Consider the following 16,553-nt stretch of genomic DNA (forward strand, 5'->3'; position numbering starts at 1 on the left):
GCTATAAATGTAAAGCTATACAAGGAACTCAGTTCAAGAGGCAGTACTTATTCAAACTTTGTGCAAGGAAAAGAGGTAGTCTTTATATTTCACAAGAGAGTCCGGCATTACAGTTATCAAACTTGGTCTTCCATTATTCAGGGTGTTTGCTCTTAAACTAGCAGGGTGTGACATGCCAACCTCTGAACCATTTTTTAAAAAAATTTATTTATTTTTTATTTAAAAAAATTTTTAAATTAATTAATTAATTAATTTTCATGTCATTTTCTTCCATACATTCAATCACATTATTATTTGTCTTACAAAATGGATATTTCAACAGGTGAACACCTCTCCCCAGTACCGTCGATAAAACCACAAAGATCTTTAACAGATAATACCACACCTCTCTGTGCCATTAATGCTTTTCCTCCCTGTCCCTCCCCCAAATGTCCTTCCTCAGACCCTCCTCTTTTGCACACACTATATCTGGTATTTACATCTATATACTGCATTTCTATATCCTTTAGACCTCTGAACCATTTTTAACAGGAATTATAGCTAGGGAAAATGACTCTCCTGAAGCTGGAAGAAGCTCAGGTATGCAGAGAATATGAAAAAAAAAAAAGTGTGGCTAGAAGAATTAAACAAAAAACTATAGTAAAGGTTGCTTGTTATACATTGCAATGTCACTGAATGTATTTCTTTCTTTGGGTAGATTTAATTTTTAGCCAACTTAAAGGGTTATTCATACTACCAAATAATTTCAAATAGATTTAGATTGTTAAGACATTACTTTCACAGGCATTAAACACAAGTAGCACAGAGTCATGGAAATAGGTGAAATTAAGCACTATTATACAAAACTTTAAATTTAGAAAATATTTAACATTTTTTAGAAGGGAAAAATGCCAATATTGAAAAGAAATCAGCATCTCTGAAAACTATAATGTATACATTCTCTTGGAGTGTACTCTTGTATAGACGACTGGTTTTACGTGGAAACAGAGTGGGTGGGAATCAAAGAAAAAGAGAAAATAGAGTTACAAACACAGAGGCTTACGTGAAAAGGGAACTAACAACTAACATCCTGGCCTTTGGGACCTTCCTGCCTTGACTGGGATGTTGTAAAGGGGCAGAAATGCTTTTCAGATGGAATGGAATGAAGAAATATGAAAAGAAAGAGCTTAAGGCAAGGACATTTTTCTGTCTTCAGAAGGAATAAAACCCCAAACTACTAGGTGTGACCATGTTAACCTTAAATTTATATTCTTGAATAAATAATCTATTCTTATAGAGAAAAACAGACACCAAAAACCTCGAAAGGTACACTAAGGTGTAAGGCACCTTCCATTTCTAACCTTTATTTCTCCCCTTCCCCTATCCATTTCTTGTCTCTAGAGGTAATCTAGAAATTGGCATGAAGTTCCAACTGATCAGGAAAAGGAAAAACAATAAACTTAAATAGCTGCATGCCACATTAGGAACTCTGCAGTTTGGTCTCTGAATGTGACACCTTTTGAACACATGCCATTTTAGTATTTGCATGTAGAATTCTCTCATTAAACAAAATGCTCAGAATCTTTTATTAAATGGACATGTCTTAGATGTTGCACATGTTTAATGGCTACATTTTAGTGTTTGGGGGTTGGTATTGTTTTCTTAGTTTTTTTGAGGTACATTCTTATCTCATGACATGTATTCTTTCTTGTTCAACACCAAGGACATTATGGCTATAAATTGACCTCTGATGTTTTTCACAAAAAAAATCTTTATGTTGTAGCCTTATTTTGTTAGTAATCTCTAAATCATCTGCAATTTCAGTTTTGGTTATTTCTTCTTTGACTCAAAAACTATTTATAAAGCCAGCTGATATCATGGTGGTTAAGGCAGCTGGGTCGCATATGGCTTACTGAGTTGTTTGAGTCCTGGACTCAGCAGCTTGAGATACATGCCAGGCATGTGTGCATTTGTGCCTAAAATCCCAAGGAGAGAATTAAGGAGAAGGGATTGCCATGTGGCGGTCTCCACTGGGAGGTGAATTCTCACTTTCCTTCTGTCTCTCTGTCTTGCTCTGGTGAGCGCATGCACATGCCCTCTAGCAAAATAGCAAAAACAAACGAACAATCAAAAAGAAATTATTTTTTCTCCTTCAAGGAGATAGTTTTTAAAATTATTCTTTGGCTATTAATATAGTTTGACTTCCTATTAATAAACTGATTTGCAGTATTATTTTATCAACAGGGTTTTTTTTGTTTTGTTTTGTTTTAAAGAAAATGTATCGGTACTGGAAGTAGCCCTCTGTGCTGAATGCTACCTGAGAGTGCTTGAGGGATTCTTTCACTATTGAACCCTAAACCTGGCTGTGTTATTACCAGCTACTATCGTAGAATTATACAACCTCACAAAGAAATTACTGAGATTTAATGAATATGTGCATTTATTTATTTACAGCCCCACCTGCAACAGTGGGGACGCCACGCAGTTAAATCACACATGCCACACCATCAAAACTGAGTGTAATTCTATTACTCATCACAAACTAGTAATTGATGTTTCCTGTATAGTTGACAGATTCATAAATCCAATTTTTATCTTATATCACTCGAAGGAAACTTTCTTCTTGATGAAAAACATCAAATTCACAGGATAAGCCTTTTCTGTACCCTCTCTTAATGTGGTAAATATTTTATCCACGACTTACAGTGATTTTCCTCACTCTCTAACTCCAGAATGCCACTCCCCTTCTCCTAGACAGCCAAGTGCAGGTGTTTTGTTTACGGCAAGCTACAAAAGTTGCCAGCGATGATCTGACTGAGACATTGAGCCTGCTTTTTGAGGGATTAGTTCCACAGTGTTTGCAGAACCCACTCCCCCAAACCCCAACACATTCATTTGGTATAGGAACTCAGAAGATCCGGGTACCATGGAAATGGGTGCAAAGCTTGTAGAATGATGAGAATTCATAATTCTCATAAATTCATAAAAATGTGTGGCCCACATTCCGGCACTGGGTGGGCCTTGATCAAATAAATGTTACACAGTATCTCTCGGGTATTTACATGTTATCAAGCGGGAGGAAGGTAGTAGAAATATCCTTTGCTGTGTATAAAGACACAGGGATTTGTAGGCCCAAAGGGGAAAGCCGACTCTGTTATGGTGCTGAACGGATTTCAGTAACTCCGTCATTTTATAATTACCCAGAATTAGGTCAGTGGCAAATTAATAGGTACAAAAGGAGAAGGGGTCATGGAATACTCATTTCTTTTATTTTTCACATTTATTCTCGCCAATCGTGCAAATGATTTTTGGGTAAAAGCAATTTATAGATCACAAAGTTTTCTAAATTTAGGAGTGATACTAGCTTAGATGGTACAGTAATTCTGGTAATAATATCTAATGAAGCAATTTGCTCGCACTTTCTGAGTGCAGCACATAACTGTACCAGCCCCATGTATGCCTGTTGTACTCAGGGAGGTCTCTGGCTGTGAACCCAGAACCTTTCCACACGGGTCTGCCTCACGGAATACAGTGTTTTACTGTTTCATCATTGTCCAGACAGCACTCCGCCATTTTTTTTTTAACCTGTCTATTTTCTCTAACAGTTAGAGGTACCAGCTCACCTATTTTCTTTCTTCCCATGTGGATTCTTGGAAAATTTTAGTCATGTCCTTGACCTTCTTTTCTCACTAACACTTTTCCCTAAGACATTAATTTTTTGTATGTGACTTTGTCTCATTTGTATAGGCAATTCAGGATTTTGAGTTTCTGGTCCTGTTCTGGTACTCTAATCTCTTTTAAAGACATTGAATTCAAGAGTACCGCTATTGCTTCACACTTAATATCCATCTCTTATCTCTTCTGCAATTAGATCCTTTATTTTCTTTCTCTGTGTTGCTGATTTCTTAATGTATGTAGTCATGGGGACCAGAAGGTGGTGTGGTGGTTAAGGCGCTGGACACTCCCACATGGTTGACCATGATTCAAGTCCTGGACCTGGTGGCTTTCTCTCTCTCTTGTTAAATTTAAATAAAGCAATAAAATTAAACAGAATAAATAATTCTTTAAAAAAATTTATCTAGTCGCATTCTCTCAGAAACTCAAAAGCTTCTGGGACCAGCAGATGGTGTAATGGTTACAATGCTGGGCTCCCACATAGTTGACTGTGGTTTGAGTCCCAGACCCAGTGGCTTAAAACTCACGCCAGGTGCGTGCGTGTGTGCCCAAGATCTTGAGAGGAGAATAGAGGAGAAGGGATTGTGGTGTGACTATCCCCCTTGGGGGGTGATTTCTTGCTTGCTATCTCTCTGTCTCTTTGGTAAGCACATGCACCCTGTAGTGAAAACCTCTCTAAAAAGACTAAAATAAAGAAACTCAAAAGCTTCTTTATGTCCTGTCCTACTCCTATGTACAGTCAATTCCATATTTATGGAATAAATTCTTTTGGTCTGTCTTGCATTCTCTCTTTTCACTGCTGCCATCCAGGGCTAATGCACTTTGGCCAGCCTGGTGTCCTACTCTCTCCTCCTCAAGCATAACATGCTTTTCTGCCTCGTTCACCTTCTGCAAGCCTGTCATTTCTCTGCCCCTATTTCCTACTGCCAGTGTCTGAACTCCTGTACTTGGCTTCAGGTTCCTCAAACCACATGTCATCTCAGTACGCATTCTGTATTCTACTCATGCTGTCTCTTTCCTGCTTCTTGCATATTCTTATCAATGCTTTTATTTATATGGTTCCAATATTCTGAGCAGTTTGTGTTTTCCTCTAGGTATAGCCTGACATATAAAGACCATTTCAATTCTCACGGATCTCCCCTTCCTCTAAAATTCTATGTCTTTATGCCTGGTATACCACGGGAATCTCAGCAATTCTCCTAGATTGCTATTTTATGTACTTATGTCTTCTTTGTGTCGTTGTAGAGTTCTTGAGAATGTCGATTTATAGAACAGCTGAACGACTAAAGATTTTTCATCAGATGGAAAAATGCCCTAGGTTTGGAATAGTTGTGAAAAGGACAAGCTTATAAACAAATTGGAAAGGTTCTTGTAAAATAAAGGAGTCTTAGCCAAATCTCTTTTGTTTTTCACGTTGGCCTTATTGCAGTGCAGTTGTTGAGATCATGTTTTGGGAAGCAAAGCTATAGATCCTGGAAGGAAGCCAAAGAGTCAGAGCTAGAGAAAAAGCCAATGTAGACAGCAAGCAGAATTAAGATGCAGCTTATGAAACGGATTATCTTTCACGTGCCTGTGATTGACTTGGACTTCAGCTCTTTGTCTCAGGATGGAATGTTACCAGAGGCTTTGTTGCCTATGTCATGAGTGGTCATAAGATAGATTGGATTTTGAGCATCTTAGGGGATGAGATTTTCCCTTTTATAAAAAAACTTTCTGCACTGACTACGCTCTGACATTAGATGGAAGTAGAGAGTTATAGACATAAAGTTCAAGGATCTAAGGTCACAAAGTCTAAGTCTAAAGATCCCCTTCATAAACCGGAATATGAGAATTTACATTTGCATACTCAGTTTGACTAGAGGCTTTCAGACTTGCTGGTCTTATCAAAAAATGTTTCTGGTTTCACTTCTCTCTTGTTTTCCTCTTTTCAATTTCATATATTTCTGCTTTTATTTTTAATTTTTTTTTCATTCTAGTTGCTTTGGCGTTTTTTTGTTGTTGTTTTTATCCTCAGAGTTTCTTCTATCTTGTTTTTATTTTTTCTTTCTGCCACAGAGTATGTGTGCTTACTAGAGAGAGAGAGACAGAAAGTGTGAAATCACCCAATAGCAGGGATGACCATGTCACAATCCCTTTTCTATTCTCCCCTTGGCATTTTGGGGATGAGCATAAATGTGCCCAGTGTGATTTTCAAGTCACCAGTTCCAGGACTTGAACCATAGCCAACCATGTGGAAATCCAGCACCTTGAACACCAGGCCACCTGCTGGCCCCTACCCTAATTTTTTTAAAAAAGGTCCTTCTATTGCTTATAGAGCTTTCTTTTTTGCTAATGTATCCATTTAATGTTATAAACATTCTTCTAAGTACTATTTTAGGTACTTACTATAAATTATATTCTTTTTTTTTTCAGTTCTCAACATATCCTAACTTCTGTTTATTGACTGAATGTTTGTATCCTCCCAAAATTTGTATATTGAAACCTTAACTCCTAATGTGATGGTATTTGAAGGTGAAGACTGGGAGTTAATTAAATTTAGATGATGTCGTTTAGGTGAGGGCCATGGGCTGGGTTTAGTGTCCTTATAAGACAAGGAAGAGAGATCAGAGGTCCCTCTTTCTCCATCATGCAAAGACGCAGTGAGAAGGCAGTCATCTATAAGCCAGGAAGTAAGCCTGCACAAGGGACTGATACTGCAGCATTTTAGTCTTTAGTTCAGAGCTGTGAGAAATAAATTTTTGGTATTCAAACTTCCCAGTCAATGGTATTTTGTTATAGCAGCCTGAGCAAACTAATTAATATATTTCCTTTAAAAACTTCTCTTTAATCCATGGATTACTTAAATATACAATCTTCATGCCCAAGTATTTAGATATTTTCCTATTATGTTTCTGTGATTAATTTCTAGTTTAATTCCATTGTGGTCAGAGAACATACTTTTGTTTAATTTTAACTCTTTTAAATTTGTTAAAATTAGTTTGTATGGAGCCAGCAGGTGGCATGGTGGTTAAGGTCCTGGATCACACATGGCCAACTCTGTAGGTTCGAGTCCTGGAAATGGTGGCCTGAAAAACATGCTGAGTGCATGTGTACACATGCCCAAAATCCTAAAAGGAGACTGGAAGAAAAGGGATTGCCATGTGGTCATCCCCAGTGAGAGGTGATTTCTCTTTTCCTCTCTCTGTGTTTCTCTGGCAAGTGCATGTGTCCTATGGCAAAAAAAAAAAAAGACAAAAATTAGTTTTTATGACTCAAGACAAGGTCATTTTTTTCCCCTTTTAAATGATAGAGAAAGTGTGCACATATAAAAAGAAAGAGAAAGGCAGAAACAACCTCATCAGGGTCTTATTGATGCTGTCATCCCCTTTACTCAGTTCTTCAGCTTCTAAGGATCGTGGGCACTTGTGAACAGGCTTGATGTGTTTTCAGGTCGACCTGAGAATCTGAATTTGCAATGAACTATTTGGCTTCTAGCATTGCAACTCAGTTTGCTACCAATTATGTCATCAGGATGGGCACAGTTGGTGAATATTTGGTGCATATTCCATGTGACCTTGAGACCTTGAGAAGAATGTGTTCTCTTCTTCTTGTTCTTTGTTTTTTTTTTTTTTGTTTTGTTTTTTTAGGGAAATAGTATTCTGTAACTGTCAATTAAGTCAAGTTGTTCTTTTTTATTGGGGGGGGGTATGGTTTGTCTTCTTTATCCCTATTGATTCTCTCTCCACTTGCTCTACTTATTACCGGGAGAAGGAGTGTTGAAGTCTCCAGTTATAATCTTGGACTTGCTAGTTTTCCCTTTCAATTCTATCAGTTTTTGCTTCATGTATTTGAGTATTCTATTGTTAGGTTCATTTATACTTAACATTGTTATGCATTTTAAGTGACTTGATCCTTTGATCATTTTGTAATAAGCATACTTAATACTGGTAATTTTGTTGTTTAAAAATCATTTTTCTGATAATATGAATATACATACTCAGCTTTCTTTTGTTCTGCACTCATATGGAATATTTTAAAAAGTCATCTTACTTTTTGGGTGTTTTGGTAGACATTGTATATTGGGTCTTATTTTCTTCCATCTCTGGAAATGTAAATTTTTTTTTTTTTTTTTTTTTTTTTTTTTTTGGATAAGGCACCGTGCCCCCCCGAACAAACGAGGGGGCACGTGCACTCGCCAGACAGCCAGAGAGAGACAGAAAGTGAGAAATCACCCCCCAGGGGTGATGGCCACGTCGCAATCCCTTCTCCTCCATTCTCCTCTCAGGATCTTGGGCACACACGCACATGCACCCAGTGTGAGTTTTAAGCCACCGGGTCCAGGACGCGAACCGTGGTGGACTACATGGGAGTCTAGCGACATAGCCATTACACTAACTGCTGGTCCCAAGGAAATGTAAATTTTTTAAAACTGATCTATTTAAATCAGGGTTTTAAAAACTATGCCCTGTGGTGTTTTCATGCCACTTATTAACTAAGAATATTCCTTACATTTTAAAAGAGTTGTCAATAAATAAAAAGATGCAAAAGTATTATGCTAAGGTAGCTTATTTGTCTTGAAAAGTTTGAATTAGTTATTATTGTGCCATTTACCGAAAATGTTTGATGACACTGTTTTAGACCATTTATATTTAATATGATGATCAAAATGATTAGACTTTAAAATTTCATAACTATGTTTATTGATGGTTTTGAACATTTTTTCTGTTCCTTTATCTCTATTCTCCCCTACTTCTATTTCCATTATACATGTGTTAGTGAGCTTAATAGGGTCCCACATTTCTCTGAGACCCTGTTTTATTTTTCTTCATTATTTTTTTCCTATTCTTCAGATTTTACAATCTACATTGATTTACTTCCAAGTTCACTGATCTATTCTTCTGGTAGCTCATATCTATTCTCAAGCCTCTGAATTTATTTTTTTTACTTCTGTGATTATATTTTTCAGCTCTAGAATTTCAATGATTTTTTTATAATATCTACCTTTTTAATTTGTACTTTTTCTTTGATAGCACATTGCCCTTTACCTACCTTTACTTCAAATATCATTTTCTGTACTTCTTTGAAAATATTTTCAATGGCTGTTTTGAGATCTTTGCCTGTTAATTATGAAATCTGGCCCTCTCACCAGTGATTTCTTTTGACTGCTTCTTTCCCTGTATGGGGGTCATATTTTCCCGTTTATTTGCATGTGAAATATTTTTTTTAAAAACTAGATATTTTAGATAATATGTTGTAGCAACTATGAATACCAATATTTCTCCTTCTGGGGCTCTTTTTTTGTTTGTTTTTTTTTTGTTTTTGTTTTTGTTTTGTTTTGTTTTGTTTTAGCTTGTTTAGTAACTTGGATGGGGTAGTTTAGCAAAATTTATTTCTCCTCTAGTTTGAAGTCTCTGATATGACTCTTTAGAGAGCACAATTTTAAGCATATACATCACCTTGGGAATAGAGTTGTTATAATAGGGCTATTTTTGACAGTGTCTATCTTTGATCTCTCTGTAAAACTATCTACCACTTTTGATGTACCTAGCTTTTAGGCTTCAATAATTATTTACTTTTTTTTTTTTAAAGTAAATATGTTTGGATAGTTTTTTTTTTTCTTTTGAATTAAAATATAAGATACTGAGCAGCAGGTGGTGTGGAGGTTAAGTTGCTGGATCCCACATGGCAGGTTATCTGATTCAAGTCCTAAACCTAGCAGCTTGAAAATAATGGCAGGAATGTGGGCATTGGGCTTGGATCTACTGGTACACATGTTTAGTGTTTTCACACTTCTGCTTCACTTTATTTCTGGTGATATTCCATTTTATCTTTTCTACAGAATTTTTTAAAACCGTCTTTTCTCTCTGCAAAGGTTTATGGAAAGATTTTGGATATAAGTTGTTGGGATTTGCTGTTTCTTTTTCTGTATAAGTGCTTTTTGAAGTTTTGATGTTTCCTGTCTTGTTAAGCTGCAGATGTAGGTTTTGTATAGTTTCATTTATTCCATCTCTTTCTTTTTAACTATAATGGGAGTTTTGGAATTGCTTAACTGCCATTATTGAATTTTTTAAAAAAACTATGCCTTCAGATCCTAGAAATTCTGGTTCATAAAATCAGAATTTACATATTTTTTAAGTTCCAAAACTGTTTCTGAGAATAATCTAGGTTCTAGAATCACTGATCTATGTGTCAGATCTCCATGTCTGTTTAAATAATCAACTCTAAGGAAGGAGTCTAGATTTTTTTTTTTTCTTTTGTCATGGAATCACCAAAGAGTAAGAGGCTCTTACTCTTAATTTAGAGTCTGGTGGAGTAAGAGAAATAGGAAACAGCATATTTTCTACAAGAGGTGGATACATACAAGAACACTTGGAATCTGGAAGATTTTTTGTTTTTGATGAAATAATTAAAACCTAGAAATAGCGAATTCTTTTCTCAGATTCACATTTGTTAGCAAAAAAAGTAGCTTACCTGAAAATCTTTCTATTAAACTACTTTACAAAGCCACTCACTAAAATGATTTTGTTTGTTTTAAATAGTACAGGGAAGTTATAAGTTCCATAATCTGAACAGTGGACTAATATTCCTCTGACTTTTTTGAGTGTTCTTGATGGCTTTTTGCTTATTCATTGATTTTCTTTTTATTAGTCTCTCTATAATCAATGTGTGCTATTTATAGCCCCTGATTGGCATTAGAAGTGCAGATATGATAATAAAACCAATCCAATTCAGGGACCCCACAGAAGCATCTAATCTATAACCATGGTTTTAAAATTATAACTGAATATATTTAATGTAGAATCTTTTATGTTAGATTCCAAACTATCTCAGCTCTTGTTCTTCTCATCTTTATGCCAAGTGTTGAATATAACAGGACTCTTTAGTATTTAGTGAGTGTTCAATAAATAGGTGTCTGGTTGAGCTGAAAGACTTACAAATTATTTTGACCAAAATAAATGTCCTTGATCAAAATTAGATCCAGGTTAAAGCTTTCTCTATCTTTTGAGAGCTACTATACCCAAAACAATCTGATCAGAAGATTGCCTTAGATAGGTGTGTGTGTGTGTGTGTGTGTGTGTGTGTGTGTGTGTATGGTAATCCTCTGATCAGATGTGTGTGTATGTGTGTATCTATTTATCTATCTATATATACATCTTTTCTCTCTTTTTTTAGAGAGATTCTTGCTATTGGGTGCATGTGCTCTCCAGAGAGACAGAGAGAGACCGAGAGACAGAAAGCAAGAAATTACCCCCGGGGGGATGGCCATGCTGCAATTTCACTTCCTCCATTCTCCTCTCAGGACTTGGAGCATACACATACAGGCACCCTGCGTGTTTTAAGCCACTGGCTCTGGGACTTGAACTGCAGTCGACTGTGTGGGAGTCCAGTGACATAACTATTACACCATCTGCAGATCCCAATAGGTACATTTTTAATAAAAACTTAGCAGATAATAAAAGTCTCTCACCTCTGCTATAGTAAGCCCTTGTATCCTACTTGTGACCTGTACTAGTAAGACATTCATAGTTTCTCTGCTAGCTCTATAGTAGACCTCAAATACTATTTTTCATTTTCCCCCTTATCTTCTCTTACTCCTGTTGTGGTTGCTTTATCTAAATATGGAGTCTCTCATCAGGGACAAATGTAGGATAGAACTACAGCAGGTCTGAAGCCAAGGCAACTGGGAGTATTTGGCGGTAGTATAGCCTAAAGTGCTCTCTGAAATTCTATCTCCTATGTGTGTGGCTACCTAAATTAATTAAAAAGAATAGCTTTAGATCTTCTGTTGCATTCAAATTGTTGGGTTCAAGTTCTTTCTGGGATCATGAGAAAACTCATGGAAAAAACCTACTAATGACCTTCCATGGGCAGCACCTACGTGATCCATGCTGCTGACTATGAATTAAATGCATGAAAATAATCTATATGTGAGATGAATTACACATAAAAAAGAGCCTATTCTGTGGATGAGATTTCGTGTGTGTGTGTGTGTGTGTGTGTGTGTGCTTGCGTGTGTGTGCATGCAAACACATGAGCACATAGGTGCTAGGGGGATGTATGCTCTTCACAGACAGATGAGAGAGAAAGAGAGGAGAAAGGGATCTGGGACCCCAACTATGTGACCAGTTTTGTGGGGTCTGGCTTTCTTAACCACCAGGCCATGGAGCTGGCCTATGGATAAGATTTTTTAATGTATATTTTGGATTCCTTAAATGCAGTTTATTTATAAAGTTATACATTTATAGTGTATAGCTATGTGTATATATATACACATATATATGTGTGTGTATTTTTTTTTCTTTTTTAAAAATACCTGTTTGTTCCCTCTTGTTGATACCACATTGCATTTTGTCCATACAATGATGCATTTTTCCACACAATGATATACTATGTTGTAAAGTGGACTGTACTTGAAGTTAGAGCTGTCTTATTTGCTTAAATGAATTGCCAAATAGGTGAGAGAACTACAGGCCTTCCAACGATGCATAAAGTTAGCCATCTGCTCCACTTCTTAAGGCTTCTAGGTCATAACATGAAGCTGAAAAAGACTGTCTGGATTCATACATGCTTTCCCACTGTCAAATCTCTGGAGAAAATGGCAAGAGGATTAGGCTATACCTCAATTCCATGACTCAGAATTCCAATCCATTCTTGAATGGACCCCAGGTGTGTTCTCTGATTAGAGCATCCCAATTCTGAAGCCCTAAAGAAACTCTGGGTTAGGGTTACAGAACTTTTTCCTTTTGCAAATCATTTCCAGGAAAGGTGTTTGAATTTGTCTAGCTCCCAAAGTGCAGGTAGTACCCCAGAAGTAGATAATAAGTAGTTGTCAGTGTTCCGGTCACTATGATTCATAACAAAGTAAGTGATAATTATGCACTAGGCACTGTGCTTTCAAATTTCAAATCAAGTTCCCAAATGCTTATGTTCCTTTTAATAACCAAAAAATTATGATAAAATATTATTTACTTTTATTATGTTGAAAACTTGTAGAAATTTTTATTGTACTTTCTTTTTTAACCACACATTTGGTAACAAAGTTGTCTTGTGTAATCCACCTCCTAGATCTATCTAAATTATGCTTCTATTTCTCCATTTTTATTTTAGGTTTCTCATATTCCTTGCATATACTATTTCATTAATCTTTCCATTATTTTCCCTTATTTGACCTTTTCTCATTCCAAAAGATAAACAAAAATTCCTTGTTCAAGTGCTTTCTATTTCTTGTCTCATAACCCTTTTACCCAGTGCAGATGCCAAGTTGACATACTGCCATGTGGCATTAATCAACAAGCATTTATAAATGGATATTTGTCAACTGCCTTGTATTTGCCTAGGTGTGGGTTGGTACATGGAGGGATAAAAACTCAACAGAGTCTGACCTCTGAAAACTTAGCGATAGGGGGAAGAATAAATAAACAAAGCAATGATTGGTAAAAAGTATGTAATGTTTTGAAAGAAACATATCTAGGTACTAATAGAGTTTTGGGATTGGAGTAGCAGGGTGAAGTAATAATATAAATGAGACTTTGAAATCTGGGGGATCGAGGCTCACAGGTGGTGTGGTGGTTAAGGTGCTAGACTCCCACATGGCCGACTACAGTTCAAGTTCCAGACCTGGCAGCTTGCTTTCCTCATTTTTCTCACTTTCTTTCTCTCCTCTGTTTCTCCCTCATCAAACTACAAAATTATACTAATAAATAAATAAAATTTAAAAGTAATTCTAAAAAAAATCTTGGGGATTAGGGATGTCTTCTAACAAGAGGTGATGAAACGATTTGACTAGGAGCAGAGGTATAATTAGAACAAAGCATGTAATGTATGGGTTCAAGGATCACGAACTGATAGAGGCCTGTGGAGTTACAATTGGCATGAGAGGCCTCAAACAAACTGTGTGCCTTGGAAGAAGTTTGTGAGCCTCCTAGATCTGCACATGTCTCTGCTCCAGAAAGGGAGAGAAAAAAGGAAGAAGGCTGCACAGTCCAGTGGAGGGCCAAAGATGGAGAAACTCAGGTCTAGTGGAGCTAGACGAGGGACATCCATTCCTGTATCTTGTGAACAGTGTTGGAGTTGGGGAGGGTTGTGCTGAAGGACAATTTCAGCTCCACTCAATCCTCATTTTGCTCTTTTCTGGAGCTCAGTTCTCCAAAGCGTACAGATTTCCCCCTCCTTTTTCTTAAGTTTATTTATTGAAAGAGAAAGAAAAAGAGGGAAAGATAGGCTTCCTCTATAGGATCTCATCATGGTGTGATCTCCTATCCTCCAGCCTTCCAGACAGCATCACAGTTATGTATATGGCTGTGCCCAGCACACTCAGGTCAACTTGACATCCGAACTTGAGGCCTTCTGTATGTCTCCAGTACTGTGCAGTGGTACCCCACTGCCTGCACCACTGTGGCTACCCTCACCCCTTTCTTTATTCTTATTTTTCTTCCATATAAAAGCATGGTCCCTGCCTTGCTAAACCACAGCAATAAAAAGATATTTGGGGAAGGGAGAGTGGAATTTCATTAGGTACTTCATTTGTGATCATTGCCGCCTTTTCTTGTAACTGAAGGTTATTAAATTATGAGTTAAAGTGGAGAAAATGTCTTTTTAAGAACAAGATTATTAAATTTTCAGAAATCAAATGCAGATGCAGGTTTCTTTGCCTGCAGGAAAAGCTGAAATTCTGAGGGTAAGTGTGAAAGAGAAGGTAGGGTGGGAAGTTATTTAACTTGCTCCCTGCTCCCACGCTGAATCTATGTGTGTTCAACATATGTCTTCTTAAATTGGTGTTGAAAATGGAGTTGACTTTCTGCTTTTGAGATGGGGATTTATTTAGGAGAAAGTTTTCTACATAGAGTAGAAAGAAGGGTACTTGGTGACCTTATGACTTAAGTTAAAGTCAAGGACTAGTAAAGGGTTTATAATAGTGAATGTTAGGGTATGAGCCAGAGCAGTGATGTTCACAGTTTGATCCATGGAGCTCTGGGGATCTTTGAGACACTTTCAGACAATTTGGAAAGTGCAAATTACTTTCATAATAATCCTAAGATGTTTGCCTTTTTCACTGTTTTGACCTTTGTGCTGATGGCACAAACTCAGTCATAAAGGACTAATCTCTTACCATAAATCAGGACAGTGGCACCAAATTATACTGGTAGTTATTTGTTCTTCTTCATCACACACACAAGCTGGAGGAAAAAAAGCCAATTTCATTTAAGAATCCATTTGGTAAAGCAGTAAAAATGATTAATTATATTAACTCTCAGCATGTTTTTAAGATTCTGTGTGATAAAATGAAAACTATACCACATACCTTAATGAAGACTTATGGTCAATAAATTGACAGTACAATGATTGACTTGAAGGAAAGCACTAATGTGATTGAGTTACAAGCTGAACTGACCACTGTTTTTTACTCAGAAGTATGATTAGATTTATTCAGACTTGGGTATTTGGCAATTTTTATTACAATGGACAAAGTGAGCCTGCTATTTCAAGGGAAATAACAGGCAGTATTTGTTCCAGATAAGGACATTTGAGCTTTTTTTTTTTCTTTGGAGAGATTTTCAATGTAGGGCGCGTGCGCTCGCCAGCCAGACAGAGAGAGACATAGAGACAGAAAGCGAGAAATCACCCCCCGGGGGGATGGTCACGCTGCAATCCCTTCTCCTCCATTCTCCTCTCGGGATCTTGGGCACACACGCACACGCGCCCGGTGTGAGTTTTAAGCCACCGGGTCCGGGACACGAACCGCGGTCGACTACGTGGGAGTCCAGCGACATAGCCATTATGCTAACTGCTGGTTCCCAGGACATTTGAGCTTTTGAAGAAAAGTTAGAATTTTGAAAACCTTTCTCTGACCTATGAGATTTAAAGCTCCCCAATATTTAAGGATTTTCCTGTTGAGATCAGTAGTACTCCTAACATGTAGGGTGTGTACTTGTGTGTGTGTAAAAACATGTGGGGTGTGTACTTGTGTGTGTGTGTGTGTGTGTGTGTGTGTGTGTGTGTGTATATATATATATATATATATATAGAGAGAGAGAGAGAGAGAGAGAGAGAGAGAGTAGTAAGTAGTGATACATTAACATCTGGAAGATTTGCACAATTCACTGAACTATTATTTTTCAAGTGCAATTCATAATCCTACAAAGTCATGCATGAGTAAAAGATACACTCAAAATACAAAGCAATGAATTTGAATGAAATGGAGCATTTTTTAATAAAACAGGGTTTTATTAATGTAGCTTCAGATTCCACACTGCAGTCTTAATGAGAATATCACTTGTCAAATGTTGATATTCTATCCAGTAATAATATCCATGATTATCTGCAAAGCCTATTAAAATACTTCTTCATTTTCCAAGTACATAATTGTGTAAGGCTAGATTTTCTTCATATATTTAGAACAAAACAAAGAGTTAGAAAGATTGAATGCAGATGTGAGAATCTATTATATTAAGGCAGAATGTAAAGACATTTGCCACAAATATAAAAAGAAATTGCCATTCTTCTCATTAATTTAAAATTATTAAATTAAAATTTTAAAAATTGCCAGAGGGTACATGTGCTCTCCAGAGACACACACAGGAAGACAGAGAAAGAGAAAGCATCCCCTATGGATCATGGTCATGGCACAATCTCTTTTCCCGCATTTCTCCCTATTTTTGAGATTTTGAGCATGTTTGCACATGCATTTGGTGTGTTTTTCAAGTCACCAGGTTCAGGACTTGAACTACACAGTTGGCAAGGTGAGATCCAGTCACCATAGCCACCAGACCATGGGCTGGCCTCTCATTAACATTTTTGTTTTAGAAAATGAAGTTATTTTTCATAACATACATTATTTTTATCAATATATAATTCATCTCCAAATAGTCTGCCGTACTTGGAGAACAGATTAATGGAGGCTTTGAGAGGAGTCTCAGTGA

General features: G+C 36.8%; 1 pseudogene; it reads left to right on the top strand.

Annotated features, from left to right (window-relative positions):
- Positions 1-549: 549 nt before the first annotated feature.
- LOC102471929 (H/ACA ribonucleoprotein complex subunit DKC1-like) overlaps positions 550-16,553 on the top strand; it is a 45,895-nt pseudogene continuing 29,891 nt past the window's right edge.

The sequence above is a fragment of the Tupaia chinensis genome, unplaced genomic scaffold, assembly GCF_000334495.1.
Source record: "Tupaia chinensis unplaced genomic scaffold, TupChi_1.0 Scaffold000140_1, whole genome shotgun sequence".
Lineage (NCBI taxonomy): Eukaryota > Metazoa > Chordata > Mammalia > Scandentia > Tupaiidae > Tupaia > Tupaia belangeri.